The following is a 15692-nucleotide window of genomic DNA, read 5'->3' on the forward strand; positions in this document are numbered from 1 at the left end:
AAGTTAGATTTCTTATACTGTAGGCCTACTATGCTTAGATATAAGCAAATTCAACCCTGGTTAGGGGATCCCTACACATTACTATTATCGGTTAATGGCTATCTCTAATGTTGATTAATTTAAAAACACAGTAATGTGTCATTAAAAGCGTTAAATATAGACACTGGGCCAGAAACTTATCTAGACAATATTAGAGTAATCTGCTAATATGTCATTATCTAAAACTTTAACGGAGGTTCTGGTCTACATAGTAGTCAAGATATCATCATGTACAGCTGCAGCGGCCGTTATTCAAACACTTCACGCGTTGTGTACATCGGAATACAAATGTCATGACGCGGGATGTCTTCCGCCCGTACCGCCTTAAGACACAAGTGCGGCGAGTGCAGAAAATGGCATTTTAGTGTTCTGGTTTTTAAACACCTTAAATTGACACGGTAGCACAGTACTGTACACATTGCAATTCATTCATTTCATTGCACCCAAAGAAACAGAATCCATGAAATTCAACAAAGCAATCGCGATAAGCGCAGGTGTCTGGGGTGATTGGCCGCGTTCATGCTGCGTGAAGTACAGCAGCGCACACAAAAACGGCACCGTGATTTGTTTGAATAACGGCCGCTGCAGCTGTAGATTACAGGCATGTCATGTGGCTATATGATAATACTTCAAGCTCCACATAGTTCACTATTTATGGACCATGGTAGGTAATTCCTTCCCACACTATAAACCAAAAACGTCCAAAAAAAAAGCACAGTGCTGATTGATGCTAGATAATAATACTAAAAGTAGCCCTTGGTATTCACTGTGAACTCTAAACTATCTAGTATGCCACATTTACTACATACAGTATGTATCTTTAAATAAGCAAGTCTCATCACGATCCAGCATAGAAAAATAGGCCCCTTTTGAGTAAGCTAAAATGAATGTGAATGGAGCATTCCATGCGATGGCGCTGGATCAATGCTATCCCAGTTTACTGAATAAGGATCATAGAATGTTTCCTGAATTCTGAGACATGCAATCATCAAAATGTAAAATGTATTGTATCCATATACTGCCTGTATTGTATCCACATATCAAAGTAATAAAAGGTCAATGCAGGAAGTCTAGCTCATAAGAACCATAAAAGTACCATATCCTCATAAAGTCCTTGTGGATGCACTGTGTCTAGATCGAATATAGGCCATTTAGATAGTCACCGTCTGGGAACCTGTCCATAGTAGGAAGAGATTGTCAATTGGCACCAGTATATCTAGAATAGGATGCAAACTATATGTGTCCTGACTTAGTATATAAGTATTCTCAAACAAACCTATATAGAAGTTCGCAAAAGAAAGAGCAATATTGTTGCCCATGGCTGTATCAGTTACAGTAGTTGTAAGTAAAAACAATTTTCCAAGAGAACATAGTTGGTTAAAACAATATCCAGCTGTTGCAATAAAAATTCAGCCAGGGATCTTTTGTGGGGCATAATGGTATATAGGATGGTCATATCCATTAAGATACTGTTGTGTTATTAGGTATTGTACCCAGTTGTTTAAATAACTATGTAAACAAAAAATATAATTAACACGTTGGAATGGTGATCCAGTACATCTAGAACATAACTTCTTGTAAATGCCATAGGTTAGTCAGGGGGGAATCTGTATTAATATAAATTAATGCATTGATTTGTGGTTTGTGTTTATAAATCACTTAAAAAACAAATATTGAATAAATAATAAGTAACCGGCAGTTTAACAATTTTACTGCCAGAGTGTCCCTCTAATGGATTTAAAAGGTGTTTGTACATTTCACCAATTACTGCCATAAGTTCACTTTACTCCTATGAGGGACTTCCACTTTCAGAGGAAGTTAAATAATTGTCATCAAGTATAGCATTCATTTAAATAAAGGATACAATCTGCTTAGTTATTAAAATATTAAACATGCTGTCGGAAAGTATATTGCAAACAAGATAGAAAGGATGATGCAGCATTTTTCAAAGGACAGAGATAGATGGCAAGCCCAGAAAAAAAACACTCTGCAGTATGTTAAGGTCATGTTTGATAGGTTGAAAATCTGCCTAAGAGCTGCAGGGGCGTGAAGCATAAACTTACTGTACTGTACCTCTGCTTTTGGTTGGTATTTTTATTCTTGCAAAAAAAAAAAAAAGCAATTACCTATCCCGAATTGTTTTAGTGATTAACTGATCAATATTCCATTACTGGATATACCAGTGGCTACAGGAAGTGCAGAGATGATTTTAATGCATGAATTATGCATGGTGTTCTCATTCTTCAGTCTCCAAGCGGAGTGATAAGGGATGGTTAAAATGACTGGGAGATTTTCCTGCATAAAGTCACTGCAGTGAAATGCTTCATATTTTCACATGCCCAAGCAGCGGTGTTGAGTTGACTAAAAAGGCTTAAGAAGATAAATCCTCGGCTTAGAGCACAGAAAGCTAGATTTGAATGCAGTTCTGCCATGTACATAGGCTGTTGAACTGCTGTTTAGCCTGCTTTTTATGAAGGTTTTGAGGGATATGAATGGCTGTCTTTTCGGAGGTCACATCGTGAAATCTTTTTATTTCTTTCCTGCTGCAGGATTTACTATGTGGAGCATTTTGGTGGGATTATCTTCTGTTGTATTCACATATTCCCAATAGCCAAAGTGTGCACACAAATTCAGCATCAAAGGTAGGACACACATTTTGCTGTATTTAGTGACTGGTGAATCTGGAAAATGCTGAGAAAGAAATGTTTGTGCACATTACTCGGATTTCGGATCCTGAATGTACTGAGTCAGGATAATTTGATAGCTGTTACTGGCCGAATAAAGATCATAATGCAGCATGTGTACTGCAGTACAGTATTTTAAAATGTTGATGTCAGTTTGTTCAATTGATATGCACAACAATTAAATGTATTATCAGCTTGTGAATCACTGCATCAATGGGAGGGGCAGTGGAATGTTTTATATATATATATCTATCTATATATATCTATCTATCTATCTATATATATATATATATAGTTTATAATATATATAAAACATGGGGGAAATCAGCAGTAGCCAATCTCTATAAAGTATTAAGTATGAATTGATATAAAATGTGTAGAATATGCATAAACATATGTGAATAATTACAAATTGCAAACTAAGTGTCTAAATGCATATACATTTATATATAGATACACACAATCACATATTTTCATTTATGCATAATGTGGCAGCATATGTTGCACAGTACAATGGGGGTAAATCGCGTGTATAATATAATATATATGTATAATATAATATAACAAAGAATTTAAGCAAGCTAACAGTAATGCAATGAAAGATCTCGGCTTGTAAATGGTATTCTTTCAGAGAAGTCAGCTCCCAAGAATCCACATGATCTTAAGCAAAAGATAACATATGAATGGGAAAGTTGTGACTTGTACTTGTAAGGCTTCAGTATGCTGAAGTCTATGAGATGGCCGATTAAAAAAAATCTGTGAGACTCAAAGAAACAGCGAGGCTTGTAATGCCTGAACCCCAATGTCTTTGACCTCATCAGCACTGCAGGTGTCTGCAATGCTTTGAAAAAGTCTGCTAAGCACTAAAGTGGAGTAAAGACATTAAAACAGGATGTTTCTACATTTGTGAGCAATCAAGACTTGTCACTGAAGAACAAGTTATTGAGGGTTTTTCATGAAGAACATGAAACATACTGTACCACTAAGGCACACCCGGAGGATTTTTAAAATCTCGGGGTACTCCTGCTCATCAGATCTCACCGATGCACAACCAAACCCACCAAATTCACCCCCTTCATACACACACTACATATTCAACATTTTTCTTAGCACAATCTACATTTCAACCCCAATTTCTCACATGGCACACACATCCCATGTCTAAATCACACACTACACTTTCACTCCACCTTCTCATATACACCATGAACTCACACCCACTCACCTCCCCCCATACATACCTAGAGCATTCACTCATCCCCTTGCCCAAACAACACAATATTTACTGTACTACTTCTCACATTGACTCTCACATCTCCCCACACAATGCATTTGCCCCCAATACACACACAAAACTCTCACCTCCACCTCCGACAAACTCCTTACCCCCTCTGCACACAAAGCCGGCAGAATGTTTCTGTTTGGTCCTTGGCTGCAGTGGAAGCAGGCATGTCCCTAGGTGGCCACCAGGTAAGGCACCACCTAGGGGCAGCAAGAGGGAGAGAGTGGCAGCATTGCTGCTTTCCTTTAAAAAAAAATACATGCAGGATTGAAGCAGGGGGTCTCCGGAGCGGAACCCTGTTAATTTCAGCTCTGGGAACCCCTGCTTCCCGAGATACTTACCTCCTCAGAAATCAGGGGGTCCCTGGAGCTGAAATGAATGGGGTTCAGCTCCGGAGACCCCTGCTTCCTACCTGGGGGGGGGATTGTTTTGGGATTTTTTTTTCAGGGGAATTGTTTTTTGGGGGCGTTGGTGGGTCTTTAATGGTGCTTGCTTTAAGGCCTCACATACCCTAGGGATGGCCTGAGTGGAAGCAGTGTATGCTGTGTGATTATAGGGTATGGCAGGTTTTGGGGTTTTTGTATGAGACCTGTAAATGTTCCCAGAAGTTTACTTGATCATTGCTTTATTAACAAAAGCAGTAATCGCGTTACAGGTACAGTATGTTCACCCGTTTTTCTTTTACAGGATGGGAACTGGGTGGATTCCAAAGCTGAACTGCGCAGTTTTCAGCTCTGGGCCAACACCCCACAGGTTCCCGAGATACTTGTCCGTAAGGGTACCTTGTTTCACGGTGGGCTTTGAACGGCTATCCAATAGGGAAGCCGCAACGGATGACTTTGTGGCTTCCTATTGGTCCATGTGATGTTGGAGATTTAAACTGCAATTTTGCTTCCCCTAAAAAAAGGGGAAATTTATGTGAAAAACATTTTATGAAAATACAAAAAACTACATTTAATATAATACATGTATCTGAAAAAACACATACACTACCGACACACTTTATTAAAGTGTGGCCGGTTCCTCAAGCCGGGAGATTTCCCGGCTTGCTAGTGGCCGCCCCTCGGCGTGCCGCGCGGTCACGCGTCATCGGGAGCCTGCGCCCCCTGCACGCGCGTCCAGGGCTCCCCGAGGGAGCCCTGGTGTCCCGCGATCGCGGGACGGCGGCAGGGGGTTCCGGGGGACCCGGCGGACCCGGCAGCGGTAGGGAGAGCGCCCCGATCGGAGGGCGCTCTTCCGCTGCTTCGGCGCGCGCCCGTCACCCTCCGGCGCGCGCCAGGATACTGCTGCGGCCAAGAACAGGCAAATGCTCGAATAAACTTGGCCGCAGCAGTATTTATATTTATATTATTTCTATACAGTATGTGTATATATATATATATTTATATATATATATAGACATAATATAAACATATAGACAATATAAATACAAATATGTGTTTTTTCAGATACATGTATTATATTGTATGTAGTTTTTTGTATTTTCATAAAATGTTTTTCACATAAATTTCCCCTTTTTAATTTTTCATAGTTATGTTTCCGGTTACATTGAAATTAAATATATATATATATATTTTTATATAGATATATCTATATATAGATAGATATCTACCTACCTATCTATCTATATATAGATAGATAGGTAGATAGATATAAATAAAAAGGAAGAGCGCACACTGTAAATGTGTAGAAAAACACATTTATTAAAACTTGGATGACAAATGCAATGCCCACTCACATTTGCAATATAAAAATCAAGCATGTTGAAATACATATATGACATTAGAACCGGCTGAGAACTCCGCAGCAATATAGATGAAATGAAGTGCTGATAGGCAAATGTATGTCCATACTCACTAAACACAATGTGGAAATGTCCAGTGAAAGTCCCATTCATTAGTTCTCCGTGCTAGGACTCCCACTTGCTAAGATGCGATTCCAGCAATCTGTCGGGAACACCAAATTCAGCCTCAGCAATGCAGCGATCACTGGCTCCCTTGTCATGTCAATGGAGAATCCTCAACTCAGCTCATACGGTGTCAACGTGATGACGTACACCCAACACGTTTCGTCAGCAATGATGCCGACTTCATCAGGGATTTACTAATACAGTAGGTATGTGCCTAGTTCCACTGCATTGCACCATATTTGACAAACACTACATGAGTCTATCCACGTTGGGCTAGAGAAGAGCATACTGAGGCTGACGTGTTTGGTGCCTAATTTAAGCTATCACTCTGTGAGTGCGCATTTGTTTGAGACTTTTGGAATTCTCTCATATTGCTAAAACAATAATGCAGTATATATATATTTTATGTTTTCTGTTTTTTTTGCTCTCCCCATATTTACGAGACTAGTACTTCTAGAACTCCAGAGGAAGGTTCTGTTTGGGGTTGGAGATGCAAAACTGGTTACTTATTTTGACTTCTATTAATATCACTTTATCACTTCATAGAACATGTGTAATATCACTTAATAGTTTATTTATAATAACATTCACGATTTGCACAGAGTTCTTTTTGCACAGGTTTACATACAGATGTGGCCGGATGCTTTCTTCTGCTAGCCCAGGAAAAATCTAGGAAAATCTGGGGCTATCTCACAGAAATGCTGCAACATTTCTTTGAGATTTTTCTGCTATTTGAATGCAGACTAATGGCCCGTCGGATTAACACACGGGGGTTCCATTCAAATAGCAGGGCCATTAGTCTGCATTCAAATAGCAGAAAAATCTCAAAGAAATGTTGCAGCATTTCTGTGAGATAGCCCCAGATTTTCCTAGATTTTTCCTGGGCTAGCAGAAGAAAACATTGGCCACATCTGTACACAGAGTTTAATTTTTTTAACCTTATTTGTGCACACATTTGTTTTAAGATTGAACTTGCTTGGGTACAAGGTGTTTAAGGGTGCTCAAGTACCAGACCAATGTGTGTGGACATATAAGTCAATATACACAGTATTCAAAGGAGAGTGGGTGTTTAGGTCATCTGACCCTAATGAGTAAGACTTGTTTGCAGATGTGTAATCTTGAAGATAATAATTAATGGGACAAGTATTCCCTGAAAGTTAGGGTGGATGATAGCCAGGGCCGTCTTAACGTATGGGCACGATGGGCAGTAGCCCTGGAGCCCCACAGCATAAGGGGGCCCCACGCGCCCGGCCCATGCGTGCCCACCAATGCTTAAAGCTTCCCCCCCCCCTCCCGCCTGGCACCCCGGCTCGCTCTTACTTCGGGTTGCCAGGTGTCCGGTATATGAGAGATAATGCCGGACATGGGATAGAGCAGGGCTGCTGCTGCTAGGGGGCTGGGCAGCTTCTGATTGGTTGCTGCTATGTAATTCAGCCTATCGGGAGGTGGCAGGAGCCTGCGGGGTGGGGCCAAAGAGCGGAGGAAAAGCATGCAGCAGAGAGGTGAGGCTGTGTGTGTGTGTCTCAGTGTGTGTCTCAGTGTGTCTGTCTATCTGTGTCCTGTGTGTGTGTCTCAGTGTGTGTCTGTCTATGTCCTGTGTGTGTATGTGTGTGTCTGTCTATCTGTGTGTATGTGTGTGTGTATCTGTGTGTGAGTGTATGTGTGTGTCTCAGTGTGTCTGTCTTTCTGTCTGTGTCCTGTGTCCTGCCTGTATATGTGTGTGCCTCAGTGTGTGAGTGAGTGAATGTCTCAGTGTGTGTGTGTGTGTGAGTGAGTGAATGTCTCAGTGTGTGTGTGTGAGTGTGTGTGTGTGTGTGTGTGTGTGTGTGTGTGTGTGTGTGTGTGTGTGTGTGTGTGTGTGTGTGTGTGGTGACAGACAGTACATACAGTACTGGCAACTTTGTTTAATTGGTCTGTTGCAGGGTACATGCAACCACACACGCGGGTTCCCTTGATAAGGCTTATTTATTGAGCCTTAAAACATACAGCACACAAAAACAAAATAGCTTCTCATCAGCAGACAAAAAGAAAATAGCTTCTTCTTCAGCAGGCAAACCAAAATAGCTTCTTTTTAGCAGTCAAAACAAAATAGCTTCTCTTTAGCAGACAAAACAAAATAGCTTCTCTTCAGCTTAGAAAACAAGGCAGCTTCTCTTTTGCATGCAGGACACAGACAGTTCATCACATATGTACTTTGCAACACAGGCCATATAGCAGTAATCTCTTCAGTATTTTCAGTCCTGTCTCCTGGCCAGCTAGCTTTCATGTGTGTGTAGCCTGGGGGTTTTAAACACCTTGATTATGCAGCTGGGGTCAGACTGATTAAGCAGCCCTTCTCCACTGAAATTTAACCTTGTTACTGCTGCACTGCAAACTTAGACATATGTTTGCCAGGTATATGGTTGGTGACATTCATTCACCCTGTCACATGGTCACTCACTTTTCTTTTACTATACTAACAGTCTTCCCATTTTCAAGATCTATTAAAAATAACCAGCATTGTAAATTCTCAGAAAGGCTCCATAACTCAGCTCTCATCACAGCAGCATTGCAATCTCTGCAGCACTCTTACTTACAGATCATCCCCAAGAAGGCAGAACAGGTTACTTATTCAATAGCATGATTCAATATGCAATTTAAAGCTGGATTTTGAAGTCTAAATGTGAAAGCTACTGTACTGATAATGACAGGGAGGGGGAAGGGGTGAGAGGATGAAGGGATGGGGGGTGAGAGGATGAAGCGATGGGGGGTAACAGGGGATGAAGGGAGGGGGAGATGAGAGAGGATGAAGGGAGGGGGTGAGAGGACAAGGGGGGAGTGAGAGGACAAAGGGGGGTGGGAGGGTGAGAGGACAAGGGGGATGAGAGGACAAGGGGGAGAGAGAGGATGAGGAGGGGTGCAACTATCTTGGAATTTGTGTGAGGAGCATTAAGATTAGTATTGCTCGCCATGTACAGCATGATCATTATGTCATTTGTTCTAAATTTTACTTCAAGCATGCACCAATTTGCACTATTTCATATTCTATTTCCTAAAACAATCCTCGGAAGGGTGCTCCCTCCCAAGACTCCTCCCCAGATTTTTTACGAAATAAAATAAAAATTGGTGCAAATTGGTGAATACTTGGAGTGAAATTTAGAACAAATGACATAACAGTCAGGTCATTTATAAATAACATTCTTCCCCACCAACGATTCTCGCGCGTCGCACCTTTCACCATTGTGCCCAGTATTTTTGGACAAGCCACCTGGCAACCCTACCGCTCTCCCCCTGCCCGGCACCCCGGCTCCGCTCGCTCTCCGCCCACCCGGCACAACGGCTCGCGTCACAATCGCTTGCAGCCTAGCAGTGCAGCACTTCCAGTGCCTGCTGCTGCTAGTGAGCGCGTGGGAGGCTGGGAGCGACAGTGTAGGCAGGGCCCTGTGAACTTTTTTGGCCGGGGGGCCCTAATGTTGTTAAGATGGCCCTGATGATAGCTTCACACCACCCCAAGCCTCATTGGGAGTGTCAATACTTCAGTACAGTGCAAAAAAGTTCTCACAGTTTCTTCCTATATTTCCTTGTCACTCACTGAAACTGTATGGAGGTGTGACAGCTGCTGAAAACAAGATCCAGGTAATGTAGTAACAGAGAGGCAGCGCACAGCCAAAGGGAGTCAGGGTCCAAGTAGACAGAAAAATATCCTTTAATAAGACGACATGCTGAAGGAGGTAACAGCCCTCCTACGCTTTTATCAAGGACTCCCTTTGTCTGTGCGCTGCCTCTCTGTTACTAGAATAAGATTGAAATTCACTGCATTTAGGTTCGCACACACAGTGCAGGGTGAAAAATCTTTGTTCATGTTCATTTGGTGATTTAATGTTACCTTCACAATCAAATTATTACATTTTTCTTTCCTAAAACATTTTTCATATAAACTCCCCCCCTTTTTTATTTCTGTGGGATTATGTGTAGATGCTCTACTTCCGGATCTGGTGGAGTCTGTTGCAGTGAGGTGGGGACACGGTCCACTGTCGCTGACTATTTGTGTATGTGGGATTCCCAGATGTCTCTAATCGTTGGAGTACAAGCTTTTTTACTTGATTGTGTGTGGATTTTATCCTTTCATGATATAAAAGTCTGTAATATAGTTACCTCAGTGCGCTTCTGTCTCTCTTTTGTTTTGACTGAAGATTTGGGTGTACAGGGTACTTGGATTGCCCCTGCTTTGGAGATCGTCAGAAAGAGGCTGATTTGACCCTTTGTGGGAGAGAAAGTGGCATACGCAGTGGACCATTTTGTTTGCATATATCATAGTGTTGTAAGATGTGTCTATGCTGATTATATCACAAATTGGTATATTTGAATAGGTCTCTGTGCACATTGTCTTGTCAGTTTCACTTTACCAATCAGGCATTAACCCTTTGAGTGCCAGAAGGGCCGTGGAACAACATGTCCGGCACAAGGACAGCTCCTCTTCCTGCCAGATCAGGTTTACACATCTCCCCTAGAAAAGAAGCAGAAAACATGTCCAACACACTGCAGTATCATAGCATAGCAAAAAAAAAAATAATAATAAACTCAGACACAATGTAAACGGCTACAATATCAATTGGACCATATGTCATTCAGAACCAAGACCTGCCTGATTTAATGTATGGAATTGTGCAGTGTCTAATAGTTCTGTAGTTATTGTCCATGAAAAGCTGGTAACTCGCACCGGAGGGTTAAGTACTACATACATATAACAAGGTGTACACATTGTGCTAATCCGAGACCAGGGATCAAAGGTTTCATTATGCATGGACTGATTGAAGGGTTCATCTGAGTGGATATTGAAATTGAAGGGTTCATCCGAGTGGATATTGAAAGGGGTCACCAAAGATAATACACTCATGCAGAGCCCTCTAGTTAGATCTTCTTTACTGGGCTTTCTAGGCAACTGGAGGTGTGGACTCAATGGCTCCTGGGTTTCATGGTCTTTAGGGCTCTTCACTTCGGGGTCACATGGTTGCACTTTTCCCATGACTGTACACTGTCCTGATGAAGACTCCTTAGTGGACCGAAACGTTGTACAAAATATACTATTTTTTTAAATTTATTCGGCAGTGGTGTGTCTTTCTTCACAGGACTTTGGTTTGCGTGAATTATTTACATATAAATATCTATATCTCGGTAAATCTATCTATCTATCTATCTATCTATCTATCTATCTATCTATCTATCTATCTATCTATCTATCTATCTATCTGCAATGTGCCCTTTAGCACATTAGCAGGCTTTTGAAGTAAATCATGCCTTAATCAGTACAATTCCACTGAGGTGGATGTAAAATAATGCCAAATGTAGACTGCTGCTTTGAATTGAACTTGCTAAGAACATGTGAAGTGTTAATTACAGTAGATGTACAGAGGTCTCATAATCTCATAGGCCCTTAAAAAATGATTTGGCTCACTGAAGAAAAACAGGCCCCATTACGTACAATCTGCGGAAAAAAATCATAATAAACTCAGTATATATGTTTTATTTGACTGTTTTAATGCCAGATACAGTACAAAAAGAATGCAAAGCAATGTGCTAAACATGAGCTGTACTGAAACAACTGGCCACGTGCAGTTTGTTCATGCGAAACATACATAAAGCTACGGCCCCGCTGCACGCGCGTCTGCGAGGCAGATGGCGTGTGCAGCCGAGTCCCCCAGTCTGCAGTGAACTGCAGGGGAAAAGACAGGGGGCGTGACGGGGGGTGCGGCCGTGACGTCACCTGGCAGGTTGGCCCTCATTGGCTGAACTGCCGGGTGCGTGGCCTAGCGCTCTGTCGCGACTCCTGATCTAAATTTTCTTGAGAGCAGGAGTTTCTGTCGGCGCAGTGCGGTGGCCCCCCCCTCACAGCGGGCCTGGCCCCGTTGTAGGGCGGCTCTTGTCCCTGCAGCGTCCTCCACCGCGGGCGTTGCAGCAGCCAGCGGGGACCTGGCCTAAAACATGTGTAACAAACAATTACTGTGTAGTTCAAAAGGGTACGAATTAAGAAAAATAATAAACATAAGGCTAAATATTGTACCAATACAATCTGGCTACAATCTATCTTATAATAGGTAACGTTTGAAATAAACTGAAACATGTCACACAACTTTACTCAGACTTTTGTGTCTCTTACCTTACTGTAAAATTAAAGGATATGTATGCCGGGATCATTTATTATTGCAAAATAAAATATTATTTCAGATCTAAGCATATTATGTTAGTTAATTGCCCCCAGTTTAGTTAGGGAAAAGTCACTTAAAAAAAATGTAGACTAGCTACTAGGGCAGTATAAAGGAATGTGAACTGTTTGATCCTGATTAAAATAAAACAGCGAGATGGAAAATGAATGGCAGAGCAGAGGAATCCAGTGCACACTTTGTATGTTACAGCACGTATAACATTTTATCTTTGCAGCATAACAGCTGACAGGCACTGCAGGTGATAGATCACTCCATTCAAACCCTACAGTTTGACTAGTGTCTTATTTGAAGTAATCAGCAAGGCAATAATATGTATACTTTTGCTGTAAAATGTGGGAGATTGCTATGTAATTCAAAATATATTTCTCATTTTTATTTTCTGCCCCATTGCCCATTTAAATTGAAGCTTGGATTTCATTGTACCCATTCTTTTGGGAATGTTTAGGTACATTATAACATAGAAAGCTGATTGGTTTCCTTTTGCTCCTGCAAATATGCAACAAAAAACCCCCAACATTTTCTGACTTCTATTGAAAAGTTACGTTTTAGTCATTCAAAAATACAGAATGTCTATATTCTTCCATTTAAAAAAATAATAATAATGTCTTTAAATAAGTTAGTTTCACTGGCAGCCCCTTGAAGCTGCCGTTTTTAAAAATATATATATTTTTTTCCCCATTCAAGATGTGCATCAATACAATCTGCATACTGACAAGTGATTAGCTAAGCTGCAGATCGATCTGTTCTCCTGTAATCGATCGCTTCCCCCCCTTCTTTTTTGACCAAATAATATTATATATATAGTGATCATGTTACAGCATCTTTGAGTCCCAGAATAAGGCTGGAAACATTGTATTTCTCTACATGGGGTTTATTTACAGGGTTAAATATTACACCGTGTGAACAGAAAACGAAAGTGATCAAGTGATTAAAATACAAATTAATATCACTAATGGGGATGCTGCTGGTGTAAGGTTTAAGCAACCCCTCAGAAGACGACACAGAAAACACTTCAAGCGCAAAACTCCCACTGACTGTATAATGGTGATTATCAATCAAGGAATCTGGAAGCAGGAGCTCTCTGGATAATATAAAGGAGAGAGAAAAGAGAAATATAGTGCAACACAATTTAATGAACATAAAATAGAGCAGACGAGCTCAGTCCACTCACATGCTACAGAAGTAAAACAGGCGATTTGATCACTCTGGGTCCTGAAGTGCTGTATAGCTGCAAAGCTGGAACGACTTGCATCTGCGTGTAACTCGACCAACGCTTCCCCACGTTGCCTACTTCTGGTTCGGGTGCTTCCAGATTCCTTGACTGATCATCACCATTTTATAGCCAGTGGAAGTTGTGCGCTTAAATTATACACCAACACGCCTACCATCCATTTAAGTCAAAACAAAGCATAAAAATAACACTTACAGTATTCCCTTTAGGGAAAACTAGCTAAACATATTCCAGCCCTTTCTAATGGCGCTGGCCAACTAAACTGGTTCCCAGCTTAAAACAGGCCCTATCATATGCACCCCATATTAATAGTCTTAGGTACCTGAATATATTACTTAGCTCTTGGTCTGTTACTGTTGGGGCTCCAGGTAATTCCCACTGGACCCTGCGAGACTTCAGAAGTTCCAGGACGAAACTAGTAGGGAGGAGGCTCTAAGACAAACTTTCAGCATCCCTATCCAACATCACATGCCAGCAGAACCCCCTGCTCATTACTGGATACTATATCAAAATTTCGGCCAAAATCTCGGCGGAGTGACGTCAGCGGGCTAGTCTCGTGAGACCAGAGGATCAACCAGGAAGTCACGGAGAAGGGCTGCAGGCAGAGGAGGACCAGCATGGCGCTTCTTGGCGTTCCACGTGAAGGATCCATACAGCAACTCCAGGCAGCAGGGCGGAGAGGATTATAATATCCTAAATGCTTGGTTACATCTGCTACTTTGTAAGTAGCGATCTATTTTTGCGCATATATTTTAACTAAATGTACTTCACTATATTTTGTTTCTCTTCATTTCATTTCAGAATCATTGGCAAACCATACCCCCATTCTACTTATGCTCAAATTTATTATACAGTTAACAGTCATTTGCGCCGTTGTTTCCCGCCTTTCCCCAATATATATATATATATATACATATATATATATATATATATATATATATATATACATACAGTGTTCGACAAACCTATACATTTGCTCGCCCCGGGCGAGTGGATTTAACCCCCGGGCGAGTAAATATCGGCCCAAGCAGCACACGTTTGGTACTAGGTGGCGAGTAGATGTTTTTGTGTGGCGAGTAGATTTTTTTGTGTGGCGAGTAGATTTTTTGGTGATTTGTCAACCACTGTATATATATATAAATATATATATATATATATATATATATATATATATATATATATATATATATAGCAGAAAATAGCCGTGTTAGTCCAGTGCAGAATAAGTCAAGTATTGCTTGACCTGAAGAAGAGAGGATAACTCTCGAAAGCTTGTCCTATGACATAAATTGTTAGTCCAGTAATAAAGGTATCACCTAATACTGAAGAACTCATTTATTCTGCACCATATATATATATATCAATAACAAGAATGTTCAGGGCACTCAAAGGGAAAAAGTAAAAGGAAAAAAAAAACTTATCTGATCAGCCGTGGTGCTCACACCCCCTATGGGGGAGCTTGAGAAAGGACCGTAAGGTCCGAAACGTTGCTTCTTTTTTCTGTGATAACCCCCTGATGCCTGTGTTACTTCATTATATTGTATTTTTTGAATTTGTGAGTGCTCCAGATTTTTTGATATTGGGTATTTATCTATTTTTTGTTGCTGGATGGTGATCCTGGCCGCACTGTGAGCACCACGACTGATCAGATAAGTTTATTTACTTTTACTTTTCCCCTTTGAGTGCCCTTAACATTCTTGTTATAAATATATATATATATATATATATATATATATATATATATATATATATATACAAATATATATATATATATGGTGCAGAATAAATGAGTTCTTCAGTATTAGGTGATACCTTTTTTATTGGACTAACAATTTATGTCATAGGACAAGCTTTATATAAAACAGCGAAATGGAAAATGAATGGCAAACCAGAGGAATCCAGTGCACACTTTGTATGTTACAGCACGTATAACATTTTATCTTTGCAGCATAACAGCTGACAGGCACTGCAGGTGATGGATCACTCAATTCAAACCCTACAGTTTGACTTGTGTCTAACTTGAAGTAATCAGCAAGGCAATAATATGTATACTTATGCTGTAAAATGTGGCAGATTGCTATGTATTTCAAAATATATTTCTCATTTTTATTTTCTGTCCATTTAAATTGAAGCTTGGATTTCATCGTGCCCATTCATTTTGGGAATGTTTAGGAACATTATTACATAGAAAGTTCAAGCTGCCATTTTACAAACAATATATATATATATATATATATTCCCCCATTCAATATGTGCATCAATACAATCTGCATACTGACAAGTGATGGACTAAGCTGCAGATCGATCCATTCTCCAGTAATCGTTCGCTTACTCCGGGTTATTT

The 15692-nt window shown here is 40.7% G+C and overlaps 1 protein-coding gene across 2 annotated transcripts in view; it reads left to right on the plus strand.

Annotated features, from left to right (window-relative positions):
• Window positions 1–15692, plus strand: part of CNTN1 (contactin 1) — a 296276-nt gene that overhangs the window by 73990 nt on the left and 206594 nt on the right. The window contains exon 2 of one of the 2 annotated variants that reach the window (XM_075600076.1): window positions 2589–2681. The exons of the other annotated variant lie outside the window; for it this stretch is intronic. The gene's annotated coding sequence lies outside the window, so the exon portion shown is untranslated. The remainder of the gene's footprint in view (window positions 1–2588; window positions 2682–15692) is intronic. 2 annotated transcript variants of the gene reach the window in all.

The sequence above is a fragment of the Ascaphus truei genome, chromosome 5, assembly GCF_040206685.1.
Source record: "Ascaphus truei isolate aAscTru1 chromosome 5, aAscTru1.hap1, whole genome shotgun sequence".
Taxonomy (NCBI): domain Eukaryota; kingdom Metazoa; phylum Chordata; class Amphibia; order Anura; family Ascaphidae; genus Ascaphus; species Ascaphus truei.